Source organism: Capsicum annuum, unplaced genomic scaffold (genome assembly GCF_002878395.1).
Source record: "Capsicum annuum cultivar UCD-10X-F1 unplaced genomic scaffold, UCD10Xv1.1 ctg4910, whole genome shotgun sequence".
Classification (NCBI taxonomy): Eukaryota; Viridiplantae; Streptophyta; class Magnoliopsida; order Solanales; family Solanaceae; genus Capsicum; species Capsicum annuum.
Window position 1 is genome coordinate 19236 of NW_025856861.1, and position 26284 is coordinate 45519.

General features: G+C 35.9%; 1 long non-coding RNA gene across 1 annotated transcript; it reads right to left on the reverse strand.

Annotated features, from left to right (window-relative positions):
- Positions 1-21347: 21347 nt before the first annotated feature.
- On the reverse strand, positions 21348-25412 carry LOC124892633. Its single transcript, XR_007050354.1, has 2 exons — positions 24575-25412; positions 21348-21686 (listed from the first exon to the last, which is right to left on the reverse strand). It is a non-coding gene; the product is annotated as an uncharacterized LOC124892633 (long non-coding RNA).
- Between the last annotated feature and the right edge of the window lie 872 nt (positions 25413-26284).

The following is a 26284-nucleotide window of genomic DNA, read 5'->3' on the forward strand; positions in this document are numbered from 1 at the left end:
TCTTCTCTCTCTTTGGAGTACCACGTACTATTATAAGTGATAGAGGATCTCATTTTTGAAAAAAAGTGTTCTGGGCTTCTTTAGCGAAATGTGGGGTGAATCAGGATAGAGTACCAACTCCATACCACCCATAAATGAGTGGGCAAGTAGAGATTTTGAATAGGGAGTTTAAAGTCATCTTAGCCAAAACGATGAACTCTATTAGGCAAGACTGGTCTTGAAAGCTCAATGACGCCTTGTGGGCGTATTGGACTACTTTCAAGATACCCATCGGTATGTCAACCTATCAATTAGTCTATGGAAAAGAACGTTACTTACCGATAGAGATAGAGCACAAGGCTTTATGGGTACTCAAAATGTTAAATCTGAATTGGAAAGAGGCAGCAGAGCTAAGACTAGAGCAACTGAATAAGATGGATTAATTCCATCTCAGTGCTTATGAAAGGGCAAACCTATACAAGGAGAAGATGAAGAAGTATCATGATCAGAGAATTGAAAAATGAGATTTTCAGAAAGGTAACTTGGTGCTTCTGTTCAACTCTAGACTCAAACTATTCCCAGGTAAAATTAAGTCCAAGTGGTCAGGTCCATTAAAGTTAGTCGAGTCTACTCATCTGGAGTAGTCGAACTTGAAAATAAAGATGAGGGTGTCTTCTAAGTCAACGGGCAAAGAGTCAAGCTTTATATCAGTCCAAAAGACCTGATAAAAATTATTGGTACTATCTATCTAGATAAAGTCTAAGTAATCGAGATAACTAAGTTGTGCTGCGATGATCAATCAGGCGCTAATGGGAGGTAACCCATATTTTTGTCTTTGTACAGCATTATTTTTTAGTTATTCTGTTGGTTTGTGCAAACTGAAGGGTTTATGTAACAGTGCCGGTACTAAATGAAGGAAAGCAGATACAAAAGGAAGGTAGGGTAACCAACTATGTAACCCGACAGACCGTTGCTAGACCAATGAACCATTGAGGTCAGTCACCGCACATAGGTCCAGGAAATGAGAATCGGGAAAAGACACGATGGAGTATTCTGACGAACCATCGAATGAGCGATGCACCATCAAACTGAACTATTTTAGGTTGGTCCCAGGTGAGTTCAATGGATAGGTACTACAGTATAGCCAATGGACCATTGTATGGGAGACGAACCATCGCTTGCACAACCACACTTAACCCTAGTTAAGCGGATTAGGTCAGATTGCTTTAAATAGTTAATTTTTAAATTTTATCTGATCCAAACAATTTTAAAATGAGAATGTGAAATGGTTAAATAACTTTTCAACTATTCAACACCCCTGCACCTTTTCATTTGCCTTTAAAACTTCCCATCTCCCCTTTTCCCTCTTTATTTAAATACTCTCTCTTTTCATTTCCCCTTACAAGCAAACTAAATCCTTTTTACTAAAGCATTAGTCATCATAAGTATTTGTGTGAAGTAAGAGTAAGGAAATGATATTGCAACAGTCAGGTATGAATATTTCCCCTTATTCCTAATCTTTATTCAATATGATCAATAAATGAGTTTTGCTTTTCTTTTTCTATGTTTTGGTAATGTAGGGCATCGCTTTTATTTGAAATTTAGTATACACTATCCTGAGGGAAGTCTGAGTAACCCATGGACCAAGAATAAAAGATTAGGCTGATGTATTATCGACCAAAATGTCGTGAAAATTTCCCTTAAATGAAGTGCACACAAGGTGTTCAACAAAATGCCACAATTAGGCATAAAACTCAAAATTTGTAGTTGACGGTACGCTTGACGGACCGTCGGACACCCGATGGCACGTCTTTTTTAACCGTCGTAGATGACTCAAAAGGACACACCCGACGGGCCATCGAAGGTTCAACGGACAGTCACCTTATACCATCTACGGACAGTCTCCTTGTACCATTGCTGGTCTATAAAATTTCTATCCTTTGTTTTTAGTTTGTACACTGGTAAATGCTGCCTTTTTAGGTACCATGGCTCCCAAATTACTATAAACCATAGGACAATGTAGAGGCCAAGCAGCCGGATCAAACGCACCAACCTATAATACTCAGTAAAGTCAATGAGTGGTATCTTTATCCTTCTCGTCTAACGAGGTGGTGGAAAGTAGCTGAAGTAGTACCTCCATTTTAATTCCACTCAAGGTGAGGGTTGAAACTTTTAACCCCATTTAAGAAGAGGTCCCAGAACTAGATGATCCAAATGTGATTTGACGCAAGGATCAGCAATAAAGAAAAGCCATAAGATGGCAAGTAGCGGGTGCCCGTGACATTTTATACAAAGGGATGGCACCAACGGATAGGTTGCTTGTCAAAAGGATAATTTTTTAGGATCACCAGATCATCACAACAACCCTACATGAGTATCCAAAACTAGACCGTCATTTCAATGCATATGAGCTGTCCTGGATGAGCAAGCCACTTAGACCTTACCAACCAAACATGGTTCATGAATTATTTGCCAACTATTTGTCATTTCTAGAGAAGGACTGCCCTAAAGGTTCATCGAATGTCAATATAAACAAGCTTGATACAGTTCTTGTAAGAGGAGTCGACATTGATATTTAGGAGAGAACTTTTAATAGGTTTCTATTTAGGCCTGACTATCAGATACCAAGGGCTATTCCAGAGTTGGAGTATCAACTATTCACACAGGCTAAAAAAAGGCCATGGTTATCCAGGATACTGACAGACAGGGGCAAGCATGCATGGTTGCTTGACCCCCATGAAAACATATCGAAGAAATCACTAAGTTTCAAGGCCAAGTTCTGGTGGGCTATTGTGAGACTGAGGCTTATGCCAGCAGGTGGTGATGACTATTTAGAGAGCACCAAAGCTGTGATTATTGCCTCTTTGATTGAAGGGTTGACCATAGATTTTAGGCACTTCATTTCCAATGAGTTGTTTTTTCGTGCTCACAAGACCCATATTGCACTACTATTTTCATGCCTTATCACTGATTTGTGCATGAAACCAAGGTTCCTTTGATCAGGTGGAATAGACAATGAGGTCCCAGTACTGTATAAGCAGGACATTGAAAATACGAAGGATGAATCAAGCTTTGATTTACAAATCAATAGACCTCCAGCCCAACAAACTCAGTCAACACCGGTTCTTGAACAATCAGATTTTCCTGCAGGTATGTTGTTTTATCTGACTATTTATGTACCTCCTACCACCTCTACAAGTTCATCTTCTATGCCAATAGGTAGGACCCCAAACTCTACGTCTGTCCTGCCCAAAACTCCTGAGTACAGGCTGAACCCTGAAAACTTCACAAAGACTGTTCGAACTATTAAAAAGGTAAAAAAATAGATAGCAATTTAGGGGAAAGATTTCAAACCCTTTGTGGAGAAAATTGTGGAGGATGCATTGTGCCCTTTCAGAATTGTCCATCTACGCGTGGACGACATGGAAGAGCTCATAAACAAAAAGTTGGATGAAATGTCCATTCCTGATTTTGTTAAAGTGATCAAGGAGGCCAGACGACTCCGAGCAGATGTCGATAAGATAAGTCAGTAGCCACAGCAGACCACATTCGATCTAGTCCAGGGTTTTAGTGATGAGGATGAAGGTTTTTTGCACTTATTTGGGCATCGGATCAAGGACAAAGGTAAGAAAGTAGCAGAATCAGACAAGAAGACTGAGAAAGCTGCTAAGAAAGAAAAGAAAAAGTGAGGACTTATAGCCATGTCACCTGAACAATTTGAAGATTAACAGATGTGATAGGTAGTAAAGAATTCAAGAAGAGAGGCAGAGAAGCAGCAGAAAAGGCTACAAGATGAAGTAACTGGACTATCTACTATTTTAGCCCCAGTCATGGGGCAAATTTCATACCCTGTCAGAGATGTGTTACCTCCGACTTTGGAGAGAGATATTTTGAGTACTCCCACCACCATGGGAGTCAACATTGCACCTGTTGTGGATGTTGGCGCCTCTCCTCACTTCACTGATGCCTCAGATTAAATAAGAGGCACGAAAAGTATTTTCCCATCCTTTGTACTTAAAATTTTATGCATTTTAGGACAAAGTATTTTTTTATGTGGGGGTGGATATGATTGTTGGGGGCTGTGTTGCCACTATTATTGACATTAATTTTTCATTTTCATGTTCTCTTTGTTGAATTTTCAGTTTCATGTTGGTTGGTAATATGGTTGCATAAAATAAATGTTCCATTCCTGTTGGCACCTTATTGTACATATGTGGATGACAACTGATGGTGGAAAAATTATCTTTTTCATTTTCCATATAATTAATTCCACTTACTAAGTGACAAAGTGTTGTGCAACTATGTGTGACTCTGTTAATGGCATTAGAAGTTAGTAATAAAGCAAAGCCTAGCTATGTGATCGGGATCCCAAAAATTAGTAGAAAAGAAATTAACTTAGTGCCTGTGTGGATGAGTATTTGTATAGTTCTGACATAAGTGGTACACTTAAAACTTTCTCGATTAATCAGATGTAATTATGTGTTTTGACTCAATAAGAGAGGATAGTAGACCATCTCTTATTGTTAGTCGACTTAGCCAAATAATTGACCCACCAAAAACATTGTGTTCCCTTTGTCAACCTTTTTGAGCTGTGGTAATGTTTTTCTGTCCAAGTAAGTTTGATTTACTCTCTAGAAGGTGTTAAGCATTTAGCTTTGGCCCTGGTCCAATTATGGACCGTCGCTTGACCCGTCGACCAAAATACGAAGAATTTGAGTTTGTATTTTAAAACCCTAATTCTGGAATCATATAAATACCAAGTATTAGGGTTTATTCCATATCTTTTGTCTTGAGTTGCATACTTTCTCCTCTATTGAGAGCTTTGTTCTACTTTTCATTGGGATTTGAATCTATAGATTGAGACTTGATTATTAGTCTTCATTTTTTCATTAAAGATTGAGAAGAATAATATTGTGAATTTTGTAAGTACTCTTCTAAAGTTATTTATGAACATCAATATAACTTTTGTAAGTACTCTTCTGAGCATACTAATACTAAATTACTGGTAACTGAATGACTGTATATGACAGTCATAATTTACTGGAACTATACTATATCCCGTACTGAACTGAGTGACTGTGTCTAACAGTCCTAAATCTGTAGAACTGAACTGAGTTCCATAATGAGACTAAATCTAAAACTAAGACTGTGGAAAGTAATTATCTAAACGACATGCCCCTTCTCTGACTGATTTGGGGTCCAACCTATAACCCAAATTGGAAGGGTGTCAATATCGTGCCAAAAGTAAGGACAAGTTCTGAATCACCCTCATCTGACAGGTGCTCTGAACGAGAATGGTGGTACCCTCAAATAAAATTTAGATCACCTCATCAACCCTCAACTAGCAAGTTGATGTCTCAACCTACACTGGCTATGTAGTTCTAGAATGTAAGGACTGTTTCTAAGGATTTCACCCTCTACTGGTAGGTGAGTCCCCATCCTTGGGTTCACTCGGTGCTGAATCCTTCTCCCAACTGAATAGACACTGGACTGAATTCTAAACTGTACTAGGCTAGACTGAGATATTACTGATCGTACTGTATAACTAAGCTAAACTGATTTTACTAGGATGAGCTAGACGTATTCAGAGTTCACTGAGTTTTCCTAAGTTTTGTAACTGACTGAATTCTACTGATCGAGATATGACTTATTCTACTTTGTGACTGACCATGGCTCTAGGCAAGCAGCTAAATTATAGGGTATTAAATAGCCCCAGGACTCGATAGCATAAACATAATAAACATGACATAATTTTGAGACATGGTAACTAACTACTTATTCATCATTCATTCATTTGGTCATTCAAGCAAACACTTGCATACATGCTAACGTGATATAATTTCACTATTCTACTTAGATGGACAATTCATCAAACACTTATGGGGCATAATATATGCACATAATACTAAAATAACATGTTGGCATCTTAATTCAATTCCAATTACACAATTTCAAGTGTTTCAACATGAAGTCACATGATAAAGCACACATATCAATTAACTCTACTTGAATCTTGTAATAAATTATTAACACAATTTAATTCAAATCATGGAAATCATGAAATCACTTTATATGAGCTTTAAAAGTGCTTCTTGGATGAACACATCACATACCTTAGTTGGTAAATTCTGGAAAATTAATGGTGGAATATTGAGCCTTGAATTTAAATTTAATTCACCTAGGGTTTTTGTTCTTGAGAAATTTGTGAAAGAATAAATATAACTTGCTAAAAGAAGACTAAATTTCATGTTATGGGGGCTGAAGGGCATGGGAAAAAGAATTAATTAACCCTGAGGACACAATTTTTTATTGACTGTAAACTGAACCATCGATGTGCAGGCCGACACGCCTCATTATTAGCGTCGATGCGATAGCCAAAGTACCACGTCGAGTCCGCATCGGTTCACTGGAATTGGACGATGAGAACTAAGGGAAACATTTATCAATGAGATAGTCGATGCGATGCATCAAGATCGCATTGATTCAGTGGTTTAGGATTCCAAAGATGCTTCAAACAAAGTCCAAAAATCCAAAACTTGTCCAAAAATACCTATTGACATTCTGGTCGTGAATTAACTCAAATGTCAATATTTAATGGATGTTTAGGTCGCGAAGTAAGACTGTCAACTTTTAAAGGCTAAAATAACACTAAGTCTGAATACTTAGCTAGAATTTTCTAAGTCTTGGACCCCTTAACAAGCTTAAAAGACTGAATTAAGCTAAGAATTTTGTAGGGTCTTAGGTTATCTCCGCCTTGGGAAGATTCATCCTTGAATGAGACTGACTAAGCTGAGAATACTGGTAGACTGAAATTACTTACTGAACATGAACATCTAAAATATGATTATCTAACTGACGTTACTGACCAACTGAATTTTATACTGAACATGCATATCTGATGCATGAATAGATGACTGAACTGACTCATGAACATATGACTGAATATGTTATGGTAACTGATACCAAGTTCATAATGGAAAATCTGAGCATGAAACTAAATAAGCTTAAGGAAAACTATTACCTTGAGTGAATTTGAGTTACTGGAGAATAGGTGAGGGTACTTTGTCTGTATATCTACTTCTGCTTCCCAAGTAGCTTCCTTAATGGACTGATTCCTCCAAAGAACTTTGACTAGAGGGACTTCTTTGTTCCTCGATCTATGAACTGATAATCAAGAATTTCAACTAGAATCTCTTTGTAAAAAAGGTTGTTCTGAACATCTATGCCCTCTATGGGGACTACGGCTGATGGGTCACCTATTCATTTCTTTAGCAAGGAGTCATGAAACACCAGATGGACTGAAGATAGATCTGAGGGAAACTCAATCTCGTAAACTACCTTTCCAAAATGGCTGAGAATTTGGTAAGGACTGAATATCAGGCACTGAGTTTCCCCTTCTTGCCAAACCATTTCACTTATTTCATAAGAGAGAGTTTTGAGTACACATATTCACCAATATCGAACTCGAGATCCTTTCTGCACACATCTGCATATGATTTTTATCCGCTCTGACCTGTCTTAAGTCTTTCCCTAATAAACTAGACTTTATCTAGGGTATCAAATACCAAGCAAGGCCCTACCACTGTAGACCCACCTACTTCAAACCCAACCAATGTGAGATCTACACCACCTCCCATAAAGCACCTCAAACAGAGCTATCTGAATATTGGAATGATAGTTGTTGTTGTATGTGAACTCAATCAAACGTAAGTGGTCTTCCCAACTACCTTTAAAGTCTATTGCACACGCTCACAGCATATCCACTAAAGTCTAAATGGTCCTTTCTGCTTAGCCATCTGTCTGAGGGTGAAAGGCTATACTGAGGTAAATTCGAGTACCAATACCCTTTTAGAATGCTTTACAAAAATAAGAAGTGAACTGCGTACCTCTATCTGAGATGATGGACAATAGAACACCGTGCAATTTGACCAAATCCATGATATAGAGTTTGGCATAATCCTCAACTGAGTAAAAGGTTTGGACTGGTAGGAAATAAGCTGATTTGGTCATCCTGTCTATAATAACCCAAACTAAATCATGCTGACGAGGAGTGCGAGGAAAACCCATCACAAAGTCCTTGTTCACTTCTTCCCATTTCTAGGTGGGAACGCTGAACTCCTACATGGACCCATTAGGTTTCTGATGCTTAATCTTAACCTGCTGACATGTTGAGTACTTAGCCATAAATTTTGTAATATCTCTCTTTATCCCACTCCACTAATAGAAATCCTAAATATCACAGTACATCTTAGAGGCCCCTGGATGAATAGAGTAGCGTTCCCCATGCACTTCTGCAAGGATTCCCTACCTCAAGTCATCTACGCCTGGCAAACATAGTCGACCCTGACAATGCAAAACACCATCTCTTCTTGGGAGAAACCCTCTACCTTCTGATATCTGACTGATTCTTTCAACTTGACTAGACTGGGATCCCTATATTACTTTTCCTTCACTTCGGAAATTGGAGATGATTTTGAACTACTCTGCACCCATATACTACCTTTTGCTAAGTCAACTAAGCGGACACCTAGTTGAGCTAGCTAATGAACTTCCTGAGCTAACATCTTCTTACTATCCTCGACATGAGCAATACTACCCATATATATTTTATTGAAAGTGTCGGTCACTACATTAGCCTTGCTCAGATAATACAAAACACTCATGTCGTAGTCTTTGAACAACTCCAACCACCTTCTCTGATAGAGTTTTAGGTCTTTCTGAGAGAATACATAATGCAAGCTCTTATGGTCAGTAAACAAATCTATGTGCACACCATACAAATAGTGCCTTCAAATCTTTAAGGCAAACACCCCGCTGCTAACTCAAGATTATGAGTAGGGTAATTCTTGTCATAGGGTTTAAGCTGTCTAGAGGCATAGGCTATGACCTTTCCTCTCTGAATCAGAACATAACCCAACCAATCTCTAGAGGCATCACAATACATAACAAAGCTGTCTAAACTATCTGGTAGGTTCAAAACTGGAGTTGTAGTGAGTCGAGTCTTCAACTCCTGAAAAATCTTTTCACAATAATTTAAACACTAGGATTTAACTTTTTTCTGAGTCAGTCTGGACATAGGGGATGTAATTGATGTAAATCCCTCAACAAACCTTCGTTAATAGCTGGCCAAGCCCAAGAAACTCCTAATATCTAAAGGAGAGATGGGTCTGGGCTAGTTTCTTACTACTTCAGTCTTTTGGGGATCAACCCTAATGCCATCACCGGAAACTATATGGCCTAGGAAAGATACTGACCTTATCCAAAATTCACACTAAGTGATTTTGGTAAATAACTGATTACTTTTGAGAGTCTTTAATACTAGTCTGAGATGGTCTCCATGGTCATCTTCACTGTGGGAGTAGACAAGAATGCCATCTATAAACACTATGACGAACATATCTAAGTACTACTTGAACACACGATTCATCAAGTCCATAAAAGATGTTGAGGCATTAGTAAGACCAAAGGACAAGAATAAGAATTTGAAGTGACCATACCAAGTTATAAAAGCAATTTTTGGGATGTCACACTTCCTGACTCTGAGCTGGTGATAGCCTGATCTGAGGTTTATCTTAGAGAAGTAACTACCACCCTGAAGTTGGTCAAACAAGTCATCGATTTTGGAAAGTGGATACTTGTTCTTGATCATGACTTTATTTAACTGACAGTAGTCAATACACATTCTGAGGGAACCGTCTTTCTTATGCATGAATAAAATTAGTGCGCCCCACGGGGACACACTGGGTCTGATGAATCCCTTATCTAGGAGATTATTTAATTGTTCTTTTAGTTCTCTGAGTTCTACAGGTAACATTTTGTATCGCAGGATAGATATGGGCTGAGTATCTGTAAAAAGATCTACTCCGAAGTTAATTTCTCTTTCAGGAGGAATCTCAAAAATATCTTTGGAAACACATCTGGGAATTCACATGCTACTAATACTAATTCAAGAGTAAGGGTTTCTAAACTAGAGTCCTACACTCAAATGAGATGGTAGAACATCCTTTAGATATCATTTTCCTTGCTCGAAGGTAAAAAATAAGCTGACCCCTAAGTGCTGAGGTACTACCCCTTCACCCTAGGATAGGTTCATTCGAAAACTAAAACTGGATAATTTTATTTCTAAAGTCGACTGAGGCATAGTAGAAATAAAGCTAATCTATGCTGAGAATGACATCAAAATCAATCATCTTTAATTCGACTAAGTCTTCTGAAGTGACTTTCTGAGATATCATAACCGTATAGTTCTTGTATGCCCATCGGGATATGATAGATTTACCCACTGAGGTAGAGATTGAGAAATACTCTGCTAGGATTTTGGGACTGACACCAAAATTGACTGCTATAGAAGGAGTAACAAAGGACAAGGAATCTCCTAGATATAGCAAAGTGTAAACATGCAAATTATAAACTTGTAATGTACCAGTGATCACATCAAGAGAACTCTCCTGAATATGTCGGGACTAAAGAGCATAGAGTCTATTTGGGTGTTTCCCCTGGTGATACTAGAAGTGGCACCCTATAGATTTGGGCGACCGGACTAAGCTGAGGGACAGTTATACTGACCCTGAGAATCTGAATGGGGACAATCTTTGACCCTGTGGCCAATCTTGACACACATGAAAGACATATTGTTATCTGCTTTACAGATACCCTAGTGGTTTCTGTCATACTTCTGACAAAGGGGATTGGTTCGGGCACTACTAACACTGCCCTAGGGTTTAGGTCCTGATGCCCTATCTCTGTTGCTGTCTCTAAATTTCAACACAGGAGCACTAGCTGAGGACGGAGCTGGTACTGAAGATTTTGGGCAGAACAGAGAATGATTTCCACCCTCTGACTTAGGCTGAGCAAAGTTGAAACTACCTATCCTTGCTCTCTTGCTCTCTTCTCCTTTTCTTTAATCTTGGCCTCTTCTATCTTCTGAGCATAGACCATGAGCCTGGATATGTCTATCTCTTTAATAATTATTGCGGTCTTACACTCCTTGACCATGCAGCTAGACACACCTGACACAAACTTACTCATTTGGGATCTGTTGTCTACGACCACATGAGGAGCATATCTAGCTAATTGAGTAAACTTGAGAGAATACTCTTTCACGGTTATATTTCCCTTCTTCAGATTGATAAATTCTAGAACCTTTACTTTCCTTAACTCTAGTGGGAAGAATCTGTGCAAAATTCTCTCATAGAATGAACCTTAGGGCATGTTAAGTAAGGCATGATTCTGGACCTAAAAGATTGAGAAGTGAATTCCTAAGTGAGTATCGTGTTAACCATATATAATTTCCCTAATTTTGACTTTTTATCACATGGGAAATTCGATAAGCTTTCCATCGATATAAGATTCACCCAAATCCGATACCCGATAAGAAGTTATGGCTAATTTAAGTTTTAGTCATAAAATAGCGTCATTTTAGGGCTTGGCATGTCGCGGAGAGGGTCTATTTCACAATTATCAATTTCCAGTGGAACTCTGTGATAGAGGCGCATTGCGGAGGACCCCAATTTCCAAATAGTCAATTTCTAGTGGCCTAGCGCGATTGTGATGCATTGGGCTGAAGTTCTAGGTCTTAACTAGTGGGACAGCGTGATGGATCTGCATCGCAGTGACTATCAATTTCCCATTTGTTGATTTCCAGATAGCCACCACGATAGTGGCGCGTCGCGGTGGCCCATGAAATTAGGTTCCCATTTCAATTTTTCCAATTTCATACAAAAAGGGCATTTTGGACTTTTTTCAAGCCTCTTAAACGGTGCAAACCACAAATAAAGGTCATTTACAAGCATTCTATGAAGTCTCTCTCAAGTTTTCTCTCAACAAAACCCTAAGTATCCAAAACCTCTTTCAAAAATCTTAAGAATCCACCATAGATTTTCTAAATTGAGTCAAGATTCAAGGTTCCCAAGTCAAGGACTTCAAGAACCCTCATTCAAGAGTACAAATAGAGTTCTAAAAGTGAGAGTTCATCCAAAGCTTCTAATTCAAGGTATGTGGGGTTTTGAACAAGGGTAATCCTTTCACCCTTGTGCCCAAAGGCTTATTTAGACTACAATTCTCTGTAATTTATGAGATTTTACGTGAAATTGAATTAGGGGTTTTCACCCATTGTCATTGGTTGCAAGCTTTTGATGTTTTCCTTGAATTAAGAATCTAATGGCATGATTTTTACATGCTTTATTGAGAAATTGCAGCTGGGTCTATACCCCATGATTTTAATTCTTAAGAAGTTAATAGTTGAAATATTTAAAACATTGAAGTATGTGAGTATGTTGAGATTTCGAGATAAATTACTGAAATTTCCAGATTTCTACATGATTTATGAATCTATATGCTATCTATTATGCTTTTGATGAGTTTTAACTTGGGATTGAACTATGGGTTATTAAGCCCTACTTGAGGCTTGATATTTTATGAACTATTGTGCTATAAGCACCCATGATTTGAGTATTCTGAGATTATTGAGAAATGTTTTGACCTAATGGTCATTGAGTTTTGAAATCCACTATACTACATTAGATTACAGATTTGATTATTGGGTTCTTATTGAACCATGAGATTATTCTAAAGTGGATTTTCATGAGATGAGAGAGATAAACTAAAAGGAGAAGTATTTAGCACTGAGCGGATAAGTTACTATGGTTTCTTACCCTAAAACTACGTGCCACAGTAGGTTGGGCCTAAGGCCGAGTTTATGATTATTATTGGGACTAAGGCTGAGTTGATATTGGGCCCGAGGCCGAGTTTGTTTAGTGATAACCGGACCTAGGTTATACTCCCTGGCAAGATTATGATGCCTCTCCCCAATAAGAGATCTCTTCCTTAGGAGGACAAAACATTCGACTCCATGTAGCTCGCATGGTTTATGTCGGTTAAGAGAACCTCTCTTGACCTTTAAACTTCAAGATCAATTACCTCCCTAAACTAAAGTATTTTCCATTGAGATAAGATATTTTCCTTTAAAACTAAAATACTTTCCCTTGATATGAGTTTTTTTTCCTAAAGCTTGAAATGAGATATTTTCCTAACGTGAATGAAATGCCTTCAAGAATGTTCCAAAGTTACATGATTTCGAATTTCAAGTATTTGAGCTCAAAAGAGTTATGAGTTCTTGAGCATTGAAGAAGTTTTACTCTCCATAAGACATATGCATGAGTTTAAAGTATTTCTTAAAGTTTTCTTTAGACTTGAGTAATGAGAATAAGAGAAGAGTACAAATTTCAAAGCTGAAAGTATAATGACTAACAAGATTGTGTTACATGTTCCATTTTACATGATTCATGAGCTTCGCATTTTATACTTATTCAAGCCATATGAGTCATTACTTATTACAAGCATGATTTGATTAAAGAGTATTGATGTTGTTTTATATAAATGGATGCACTCCCACATACTCAATACATTCCCAAGTGTTGATCCACATATACGTCTATGTGCTACATTGTCTTATAATATAGGTTCAGGTGCTCAGTCCCAGCCTTGTCAGTGACTTTTGAGTACCTCTATCTACATTCCTACAGTGGTGAGTCATCATGGTTCGAGGACCTATCTTCAGATATTTCTGTATTTGAGAGACTATGTTTTTACTTTAGTTCATTTCGAATCACTTGTGGACCTGTCCCAATGTCTCTCTAGTTTATGGATTAGTAGAGTCTTTGTCAGACTAGTTATCAGATTGTGGTTGTGTTGAGGTTTCTGGTATTTCTTGGTCGTTTGGACCGAGCATTTTCTCTGTATTCCCTTTTATATGATATGATGATGCTAGTGTTTGAATTATTTCATCTTGAAATGAGTGTTATTAGAAGAAATAGGCTCAAAGGGTTAGCTTAGGGCTACTTGTAGCCTCAATAACTGTGTGACGTCTCGGGAGACGATTTTGAGTTGTTATAGAACCTATCCAGAAAAGCAGTGGCAAACTCTTCCTACTCTATGGACCCTGCATCTGTGGCCCTTGCTTCTTTCCACTATTTAAACCATGGGTGTGCCACATCTGTAATTAATATACGGCCAACTCAAAACTCTCAACAGCGGGCAGCCCCATAATATCAGTAACCTTCTGCACCTGATCAAGAAATTCTTAAGGGTCCTCACCTAACTTAGACCCGGTAAACGATAGAGGGTTCATTTTGGTGAAGTCCTGAATCCTGGAAGTGGAAGTATTGGCCTCTGGGTTGGCCAAAACGAAAGCTGGGCATTCATTCTGGGCTACCACAAAATGAGTTAGGGTGGTAAATGTTGCTCTGAACTCAGTATGGGAGACGTGTTCGTCTAGTAGATCTGGCTGGATGGGCTAGAATTCTGGCTGGTCTCCTGTTTCTCTTCCCTTAGTCTTTTTTGGAGGCATATTTTTATAAATGGAAGAGAAAGGATTAGACTGGGAGTTTAACTGGAGCTCATGCTCACTCGCATAACATAAATACCGAAAGAAGGGAAACTTTTCATAAAATATCTCGTAGCCTCATATCCATAAGTATGTCATACAACACACCTATACACAAGACTCTACTAGATGTGGATTTCAGACTTCCTAGGACTCTGTTGAATCTTAGGATCTAATACCAAATTTTTAAAACCCTGAGTCTGTACCCCGAATGCTACACGGTGCTCATAATTCTAAAGGACCACAATCTAACCTATGACTGGTACCTGCTATAATAACTAAATAATAATAATACTGAAAATATGCAAAAATTAGGCAGAAAACATGCCATAAGGTTCAATAATTTAAATAATACTTGCTATGGTATCACAATACCAAAAACTAAACATCAATTCTGAAAACTAAATAACTGTTTGAAAATACTCTAGTCTGAAAAGCCTCTAAACTGTCTGAACTATGGAGTGGATGGGACAAGTCCCCAACTAACCCAACTAATAAAAATGAACTAAAATGCTAAAATAAATAATCATATCCTCAAACTATGAGGACTCACCACTAACTCTGTATGCTGAGAATCTAAACTATTAAGGGTGCTCGGGAACCCATGCATCTGAACCTATGATATAAGACATTATAGCGCAAAAGAAAGGTATGTGTCAATACTTTGAATGTACTGGTATGCTCAGTGAGGTAGTCCAAAATACACAGGTTCATAAGCATGAACAATACTAATTGAATATTATGAGTATAACTGAATGTGAGTACATGCATGAATATGGAAACTGTACTTAGATCGTAATAACACTGAATATTGAATCTGAATACTGATTAACTGATATTTGAGTATACTGATACTAAATTACTAGTAACTGAATGACTGTATCTAATAGTCATGATTTTGTGGAACTTTACTGAATCCCGTACTGAACTAAGTGACTGTGTCTGACAGTCTTGAATCTGCAGAACTGAACAGAGTTCTATACTGAGACTAAATCTAAAACTGAGACTGTAGGAAGTAATCATCTAACTGACATACCCCTTCTCTAAATAATTTGGGGTCCAACTATTAACACCAGTTAGAAGGGTGTCAATACCGTGTCATAGGTAAGGACAAGTACTGAGTCACCCTTATCTGATAGATTCTCAAAATGGGAATGGTTGTAGTCTCAATTAGCAAGTAGATCACCTCATCAACCCTTAACTGGCAGGTTGATGTCTCAACCTATGCTGGTTACATAGTTCTGGAATGCAAGGACTGCTTCTAAGGATTTCACCCTCTACTAACAGGTGAGTCCTCATCCTTGGGTTTACTCGGTGCTGAATCCTATGCCCAACTAAATATACACTGGACTGAATTCTAAACTGTACTAAGCTAGACTAAGCTATTACTGATCGTACTGTATAATTGAGCTAAACTGATTTTACTGAACTGAGTTGGACTGATTTTGAGTACACTGAGTTTTCCTAAGTTTTGTAATAGATTGAATTCTACTGATTAAGATATGACTGATTCTACTTTATGACTGACTACGGCTCTGGGAAAGCAGCTAAATTATCGAGTATTAAATACCCCTAGGAATTGATAGCATAAACTTAAAAGACATGGCATAATCTTAAGACATGGTAACTAACTACTTAGTCATTATTCATTCATTTGGGCATTCAAGCAAACACTTGCATACATGCTAACATGACATAATTTCACTATTCAACTTATATAGACAATTCATCAAACAATTGTGGGGCATAATATATGTACATACTACTAAAAAAATATGTAGGCATCATAATTCAATTCCAATTACATAATTCCAAGAGTTTCAACAAGAATTCACATGATAAAGCACACATATCAATAACTTTACATGAATCTTGTAATAAATCATGAATACAATTTAATCAAATTATGGAAATCATGAAATTACTCTACATGAGCTCTAAAAGAGTTTCGTGGACTCCAAGGGTGGAAGAAACCATTGGATAAACACTTCACATACCTTAGTTGGTGAATTCTGGAAAATTAACGATAGAATCTTGAGCCTTGAATTTGAAATTGATTCACCTAGATTTTTTGTTCTTGAGAAATTTGTGAAAGAATGAATATAACTTGATAAAAGTGGGATAAATTTCATATTATGGGGGATGAAGGATGTGGGGAAAATCCTTAATTAACCCTGAGGATGCAGCTTTTTAATGACTGTAAATTAAACCATCAACGCATAGACCGACGCACTGCATCGTTGGCATCGACGCAATAGCTAATGCTCCGCATTGAGTCCGTGTCGGTTCACTATAATTGGACGCTAGGAGATGGGGAAAATATTTATCAACACAATAGTGAATGTGACACGTCAAGATCGCGTTGATTCACTGGTTTAGGATTCCAAAGGTTCTTCAAACAAAGTTTAAAAAAATGTGAAACTTTTTTGAAAATGTCTATTGACATTCCTAATCATGAATTAACTCAAATATTAACATTTAATGGACGTAAAAGTTGTGAAATAAGATTTTAAACTTTTGAAGGCTAAACTAACACTAAGTCTAAATACTTAGCCAGAATTTTCTAAGTCTGGGACCCCTTAACAAGCTTAAAGGACTGAATTAAGCTAAGAATTTTGCGGGCTTTTACAAAAGATTAGTTCTATACAATATCCTAAAACCATATATTGAGATTTCGGATGCTGTAGTTACAGGTATAATTTTTGTGTTCCAATTGTCGGACCTTGCTTTATTTAATCAGAGATCTACTTATTTTTTTATATCTACTTATTATGCACTACGATTAGAGTTTTCTTGTTATTTATTATTTATGACATTGCACGTATCTACTCCCAAGGGTGATTTCTTAGTAGTGAATGGGGTTTTAAGATCATGTGTTATGACTATAAGCAATGTTGATACTTGTGTTAATCTTATTATTCTTGATATAGTGGATTTTGATATGATTCTGATCATGGGTGGTTATTCACTACCATGCAGTCATGGATTGTTTTGTTAAGACCATTACCATAACAATGCCCGATGTACCCCCAGTCGTATATCATGGAGTTGTCATCCGTGAGCCAATAGGGATTATTTCATATATGTATGATAGGAGGCTTATTTCGAGTTTTTGCAAGTCTTATCTCAATTATATTTTTTAGACTAGGGTGGAGTGTCTATCGCTTAACTTTGCTCATATAGTTTATGAGCTTCATGATATGTTCCCTACCAATCTACCTTGTATACCCCCTATCTGTAAGATTGAGTTTGCTATTGATTTCGAGCCTAGCACCTGACCTATTTCTATCGCACTTTCCTGTATAACTCTATCGAGCTTAAGGAGCTGAATTCTTAGCTTTGGAATATTCTTGGTAAGGTTTTTATTATACTAAGTATGTCTCCTTGGGGAGCTCCTATTTTATTTGTAAAAAAGAAAGATGGTTTTATACATATGTGTATTGATTACAGGTAGCTTAATAAATTGGTTATAAAGAAGTATTATCGTATGCCTCTCATATATGAATTGTTTGACCAGCTTCAGGGATAGGTAGTGTTTTATAATATTAATTTGTGATTTGGTTACTATCAGTTAAGGATTTGGGCTGAAGACAACTTTTAGGACCCGTTATGGTCACTATGAGTTTTTAGAGATGTCATTTGGGTTTACTAACGCCCTCACTACATTAATAGATTTGATCAAGCCAGCATTTAGGCCTTATTTGAATTCCATTGTAATTGTGTTCATCGATGGCATCCTTGTATACACGGGGAGAAAAGAGGAGCATGCATAATATTTTGTGATCGTGCTCCAGACCTTGAGAGATGATGTGTTTTTTGCCATGTTTTCCAAGTGTGAGTTTTGGCTTGACCTGATGAGATTTTATGATATATGGTGTCTAAGAATTGGATTATGGTAGAACCAACAACAGTTGAGGTGATTTATGATTGGGGTAGACCTACATCACTCATTGAGGTTCATAGCATTATTGGTTTGGTTGATTGTTATAGGTAATTCATTGAGGGTATTGCTACTTTTTCAACACCTATGACTAGATTAACTCAAAAAGAGGTTCTTTTTTTATTGTTCAAGGAGTGTGAGTTGAGCTTTGAAAATCTCAAGGATTTTTCAATTCAACTCCAATTTTAGTCTTCCCATTAAGGGTGAGGGATTCACCATGTTTTGTGATGCTTCCAGTGTTGGTTTATGTTTTTGTACTGATGTAGAAGGGTCATTTCATTTCTTATTCTTATAGACAGCGTGAGGTGCACGAGCACAACAAACTCCACTAATTATTTGGAGTTATTGGTAGGTAGTTTTCGTGTATATAATTTTGAGGAATTATCTTTATGGAATACATTTTGAGATTTCACTGATCATCACAAATTTTTGCATCATATGTCCCAGAGGGATCTTAATGCTAGACAACATATATTGATGGATTTTCTTAAGAATCATGATATTTTCATCTTTTATCTGGGCAAGGCTAATATGGCAGTGGATGCCTTAAGTCAGAAGGTAGTGAGTATAGGTAGCTTGGTTGGTATTTTAGTTGTTTAGAGCCTGTTCACTTTGGACATTTAGTTCTTAACCAATTTGATAGTTCGCCTTAATATTTCATATCCTTGGAGGAGTTTTGCTAGTGTTGTGGTGAGGAGTTTGTGATTTAAGTATATTCGTGATCTTCGGTTTGAGGATAGTAAGCTTTGCTTCCTTCATTAATAGGTGTTCAATGATGGATTCGAGAGGAGAACCATATATTCTTAGGGTGTTTAGAGATTTGATGATGCATTTGTGTTTCTAGGATTGATAACTTGATTCAGTCGATTTTGCATGAGGATCATAGCACTATATATTTCATTCATCCCAGCACAACCAAGATATATTAAGATTTAATAAAACACAATTGGTAGAGTGGTATGAAAAGTGATGTGGCCGACTTTATAGCTCATTGCCTATGTTGCCAGCAGGTAAAGGCCGAGAATCAGAGACCAGGTGGTTTAAGTAAAAGGTTACCCATTCTCAAGTAGAAATGGGAGCGGATTAAAATATATTTTGTTAGTGTTTTTCCTTGCACTTCATATGATTATGATTGTATTTTGGACATTGTATATCATTTGACTAAGTCAGCACATTTCATTATTATTCAAATGTCATTTAGTGCTTAGTGTTTAGCCCATATCTTTGTTCGAGAGACACGGTGTGCCCATTTTTATTATTTCAGACTGTGTTTCGCTGTTCTTTCGAGATTTTAGAGAGAATTTTAGGAGGATTTGGGAACTCATATGGATCCTAGTACAATCTTTCATCCACAGACAGATGGTCAGTCAAAGTGGACTATTCAAGTTCTTGAGGATATGTTCTGAGCCTATGTTATGGATTTTGGATGCCAGTGGGAGCAACATTTATCCTTGGAAGAGTTCTCATATAATAACAGCTATTATTCGAGTATTGTGATGGTGGCTTTTAAGGAATTATACTGTATGTTGTGTCGTTCTTTAGTCCCATGGTGTGAGACTTCCGAGTTAGGCCCTGTGGTAGTGATTTGCTTCATGAGTCATTAGATGGAGTCAGGGTTATTCAGGATGGGTTAAGAGTAGCTAAGAGTAAGAAGAAGGCTAACACAGACTGCAAGCTTCGTGCCTTGAGATGCGGAGTGGGCCATCTTGTATTCTTCCATGTATCTCCCATGAAAGGTGTGATAAGGTTTTGGAGGAAGAGAAAGCTCAGTGCTAGATATATTAGACCTTTAGAGATTCTTTGCATAGTTGGTGAGGTAGAATATGAGTTAACTTTACCTCAAAATTTTGTTCTTGTTCATTTAATTTTCCAAGTCTACATGTTGTAGTTATGTATTCCTGATCCATCTCATGTTCTTAGATTGGACTCAATCCAATTGGATGAGAGTTTGACCTTTATAGAGGAGTCAAAGCTCAGTTTTGCTAGTGATGTCACGTAGTTGCGCACTAGAGATATTCCTTTCATAAAAGTTTAGTGGAGGCACCACCCAGAGGAGGAGGCCACTTGGGAGATCTAGAGAGCGATGTGGACCCCGTATTCTCACCCATTTGAGACGTTAGGTACATCCTAATCCTTAACTTCTAGGGAATAAAGTTTCTTTAATAGTTGATATTGTAATGACCCTTTAGGTCATTTTCTATATTTTTGTTTATTTTTGCAATTAGAGATTTTCTATAGTCTTTCAAAGTCCTTTATGGCTTACTAGAACTTACAATTCGGTTACTGGGCAGATCGTCTAGTTTCTAAAGCCAATTTTCTGTTTAGAATTCTTCGTGTGCTTCGAATTGCCAATAGGGAAAAAAATAATCAAGAAATCTCATTTGAAAATTCTGACTTTTCCAGCAGCCCTAAAATGTCGATGTTACGCTACGTAGACCTTTGGTTTGAGTTTCGAGGCACCCAAGATCATTTCGACCTATTGGTCAGAAAGTTAAGAAAGTGAAAAAAATTATTTGGGACCTATATTTGGTCAAAATGACTCCATATGGAAAATTCTAGTGCACCATTGCATTTGAAATGCCAAACACTACAAGAAAAATGTTTATTACCTAGGAATTTTCATAAGGATGATGTGGTAAAATCCCAAAGTAATTTGATTACATGCGGATTTTTACGAAAAAATTCATAAATTATTCCTCACAAAGATTCTCAAGTAAATCCCTAGACAATTTAGATGCGAAAATAAATCTGCAGGTACATTATTTGCGGATTTATTTGCAATTATCTATCAGAATTTTGCATAAATTATTTGGTAAAATTCCATTAAAAAAGATTTTACCAACCAATTTCCACAAAAAAATTCAAAAATTATTCCCTACAAACTATTTCACAAGAAAATTCATATAAAATGCCCCAAATAAATCCGCAAGAACAAATTTTTTCAAAAGAGTTTTCATGAATATCTAAAATGTACATCCCATAAAAATTTTCAAATAATAATTCACGCGTAAATTACTAAAAATATTTCACAATTAATAAAAAATATATTCAAAACCTTCAATAATTCTCAAAAACATCATTCAATACAAGTCTAATAATGTAAATCATTACAACTAAAAAAAAACATAATTCAAAACATCCACATCAATAATATATGATTCTTTAATGGTCCGAAATAAAATATTTCAAGCTTGAATCCTCAATAAAACTACCAACCATCAAGGTCAGAATCACTTTCATTCATGTTGTCAGAGTCATCATCACTTTCATCCTCTTGGTTGTCTTCTTGGGATGGACGTTCATCATTTAACAAATCCTTTAACTTCCAACAGTCGAGCAAGACCTCTCCACCATAAGAGACCGCTTGTACTAAATTGGTTGATGCTACAACAAAATACACAGAAGACAAATGACAAGATTAAAGTTGAAATGGAAAAAATGCAAATACAAAAAGAGTTGACAACAATGTAGTAAAACAACAGAAAGATCTATTTCAATAAAAATCTTGTTATTCTCTTACTTTAATACAAAAAGAGTATTGACAACAATGTAGTAAAATAACAGAAAAATCTATTTCAATAAAAATCTTGTTATTCTCTTACTTTAATTTAACCTGAAATAGAAGAGTGAGGTTGATATTATAATTTTATTTTACTACACTTAACAATTTTCAAGTAACTAATTCATATTTCAAGTAACTACACTTGACCATTTTCAAGTCACTACTACACACTTCAAGTCACAACACAACCGTTTTCAAATAACTAATTCACATTGTAAGTCACTACACTTGAAACATTTTCAAATCACCAGTACACATTTCAAATCACTACACTTAACAATTTTCAATTAATTAATTCACATTTCAGGTCACTATACTTAATCATTTCCAAGTAACTATACTTTATTATTTTCAAGTTATTAGTACACATTTCAAGTGACTACACTTAAATCATTTTCAAGTCACAAGTTCACAATTTCAAGTAACTACACTTAACCATTTTCAAGTCACAAGTTCGCAATTACAAATAATTACACTTAATCATTATCAAGTCACTACACTTAATAATTTTCAAATAGCTAATTCACTGACATTTCAAGTCATTATACTTGACAATTTTCAAGTAACTACACTTAATCATTTTCAACTCACTAGCACACATTTCAAGTCACTACACTCAACCATTTTCAAATAACTAATTCACATTGCAAAACACTACACTTTATCATTTTCAAGTCACTAGTACAAATTTCAAATCACTACACTCAACCATTTTCAAATAATTAATTCAGATCTCAAGTCGCTATACTTAACCATTTTCAAGTAACTACTTCACATTTCAAATAACTATACTTAACCATTTTTAAGTCACCACACTTAATCATTTCATTTCAAGTCACTATACTTAATCACTTTCAAATAACTACACTTAAGTCACTAGTACACATTTCAAGTCATTATACTTAACCATTTTCAAGTAACTACACTTAACTATTTTCAAGTCACTACACTTAATCATTTTAAAGTCACAAGCATACATTTCAAGTTACTACACTTAATTATTTTCAAGTCACTAGTACACATTTCAAGACACTACACATTTCAAGTAACTATACTTTATTATTTTCAAGTTATTAGTACACATTTCAATTGACAAAACTTAACCATTTTCAAGTCACAAGTTCACAATTTCAACTAACTACACTTAATAATTTTCAAGTCACAAGTTCGCAATTTCAAGTAACCACACTTAATTATTTTCAAGTCACTAATACACATTTCAAGTCACTACATTCAAGCCATTTTCAAATAGATAATTGACATTTCAAGTCACTATACTTAAACATTTTCAAGTCATTACACTTAATCATTTTCAACTCATTAGTACACATTTCAAGTGACTACGCTTGACTAGTTTCAAGTAACTAAGTCAAACATCAAGTAGCTACACTTAACCATTTTCAAGTCACTAGTACACATTTCCAATCACTACACTTAATCATTTTCAAATTACTTAATCCACTTCTCAAGTGATGACATATGATCATTTTGAAGTCACTAGTACACATTTCAAAACACTACACTTAATCATTATATACAATTTTAATTTAAGATCACAAGATTTCAAAATATTCTTCACTAAACTCTATTTCAAGTTAAACCAGACAAACAAATTGAAATGGAGTACTTAATACAACTTTGACAGTAATGAACAACAATGCACTTCATAGTCCTGCGAGTCAACCACATTACTAACTTAAATACAAATTAACTTGACAGTAATGAACAATAAAGAACTTGTTAGTCCTACCCATTCAACCACATTAGTCAACCACATTATTAACTTCAATACAAATTTTTAAATACGAAGGTCGTGGGTTCATCCTATGAAAACAACCTCTGATATAAATGCAAGATAAATCTGCATATAATAAACTCATATGGTCCGAGAGATTTAACAAAAACACCTACTTAATATATTAAAATTCAGAATATATATATATATATATATAGGAACATAAAAACCAAACCCTTCTCAAAAACTAAAATAATGATGTAGGAGATAAAATAATTTAAAGCTACTATATAGCTTCTCACTCCGCGTTTTGTGTTTTATTTTCCGTCTCTTTTTTAATTTTATTTGATGACTTTATTTTTGTTTGCATTAATTGACTTTTTTGAAAGCTCATGAGCCCACAGGGAGTGTTTGTACAGAAAAATAATTTTAAAAAAAAAAAATTCTCTAGTAAAACAAATTTTTATAAAATGAAGAAAATAATTTTTATAGAAATGGAAAACAAGTTCCACGAGTGCATTCCACACTAATGATCTCCTCGATCTCCGCCCTCCGACCCTAGGACTTCAACCCCCACTCACCCTCACGGCCTCACCTCCAACTCCCATAGTGTTCTTCTATATATGTCGCCTAAAAGTTTATGGGACAATATTTTCTAATTACATACTAACCATAAGAAAATTACTTATTTTTCATGGAAAACAAGACATTTTTTTTAAGTAGAAAACGCTACCCTTAATTTACTTGGTGACTCAAAACACACAACCTCAAGATTACCCTTAATTTACTTGGTGACTCAAAACACACCACCTCAAGATTAAAGGTAGATCGAGCTTACCACCCGACCAATCCTCAGTTGTCTTAATTTCCAAATTTAATCACATGTTCAAACAAATTTTCTTTCAAACCAATTCATCAATTTTCATTTAATTTAAAAAATTACATCAAAATTCAGAAATGATAGACAATTTATACCTGATCCATAGCATTCTGAGAAGCGGTTATGAGTTTAGTAGTAATCCTGCTCAAACTCACCTCCCACACATCAACGATCACAACGAATTAGCATCAACCCACTTCCAGTAATGCTTTTTACAGAAAACTGCCCCATCAATAACCATCCTCCCACTCGAATCACCGTATTCATCTGTCTCCTCCGTGCAAAACTCCTCCTCAGGCAAACCATCCACTGCAGCCTCCACTGTATGAAACACATAACAAACAGGCAATCCAGGAAACGACGCTGATACCCTTTCCTCCACCTTCTTCGTATATGAATTTGGTAAATCAAACTTGTCTTCCTTTCAACTGCAGAACTAAATCTAAATTAGTGGCATCAACAGAGAGCCATCAACACTAATATACATAAGAAAAAAACTGATCTATCTCCAATGAAATCCGTTCATTCATGAAATTGTAAATGCTGCTTAAGCCTTTGATTAGTATCACATTGGCAGGCTGAGAAATTTGTTTGGACTGCCTTTGAGGTGAGCAATGATGTATGCGGGAGAAGAGTGGTATAGTATTTATTGTCCACCGGCGGCAGGTTTTCGGTGGTGGTGCAGAACTTGTAGTTCTGTGGAAGATAGGGACCAAAGAGAGAAATGGAGGGAATGGGGCGGCGCTGGTCGGCAGCTCGTCGGTCAAGGCGTTGGGATGGTTCGATGAGGAGGGTGTTGGTGCGATGGTGAAGCGACACTGGTGGTGTCGAGGTTGCCGGCCGGCTGGTAATTGCATCCATCGGCGGCTATGAGTAAAGAGTAAAATGAAGAGAAGATAGAGAAAGATTAGAGATGCTGCTATTGTTGTTGAAATTAGGGTTGCTTCTATGTATAAAAGGAAAGTAAGGATGAGCGAATCTCAATCGTTGGATTATTTTTTACCAACGGTTGAGATTAAAATTATTTAAAAAAGAGATCAAAAATAAAATTAATATTAATTTGGTTAAAATTGACATTAATTGAGTACAAAATGTCTAGAATTTAAATAAATTAGGAAAATCATTTTAAGTTAGGTTGTTATTTAATAAATAAAACAAGGTGTCGCTATTAAAAATAGACAACGCATGTAGAATTAATATTACGTAAAAAAAAATATTTTATAAAATTGTCGTTAATAATTTAAAATAAATTAGTTATAAAATTTAAAAATAATAATAATTATTATAATAATAATGAAAACTAGACAATGTATTTGTAAATTGTGAGTGTGCATATTTACGAAAGATGATTTAAGTAAGAAAATTATGTAAATTATTATATTTGAATTAATAAATTGTAAAAGTGATAATAAAAATAATTCGTACGTATTTAAATCATTAATTTGACACGTCGTTATTTATTTAATACAAGAATAATGTGTAAAAATATTAATATTTAAAATTAAATAATTTTGATAAAATAGTAACCTAAAAGAGCATCGGGAGGTCAAAATTAGATGTCAACAGCAGTTGAAGCAGACATGTTATAAATGTCTATTTTATTTTTTATTAAATATTATTAAATTTTTTTTATATGTAAATGGCTTATATTAATTAATTAGGGGTAATATAGAAAAATCACAGAGTAGCTGAAGCAGGTGAAGAAGCAGGCATGTCGACAAAGTGTTGTCTGCTTCTTCATACTTATTAATAGTAGTAATTTATCTCTAGGGAGTTGTTTGGCTTATATTAATAGTTTTGAGATT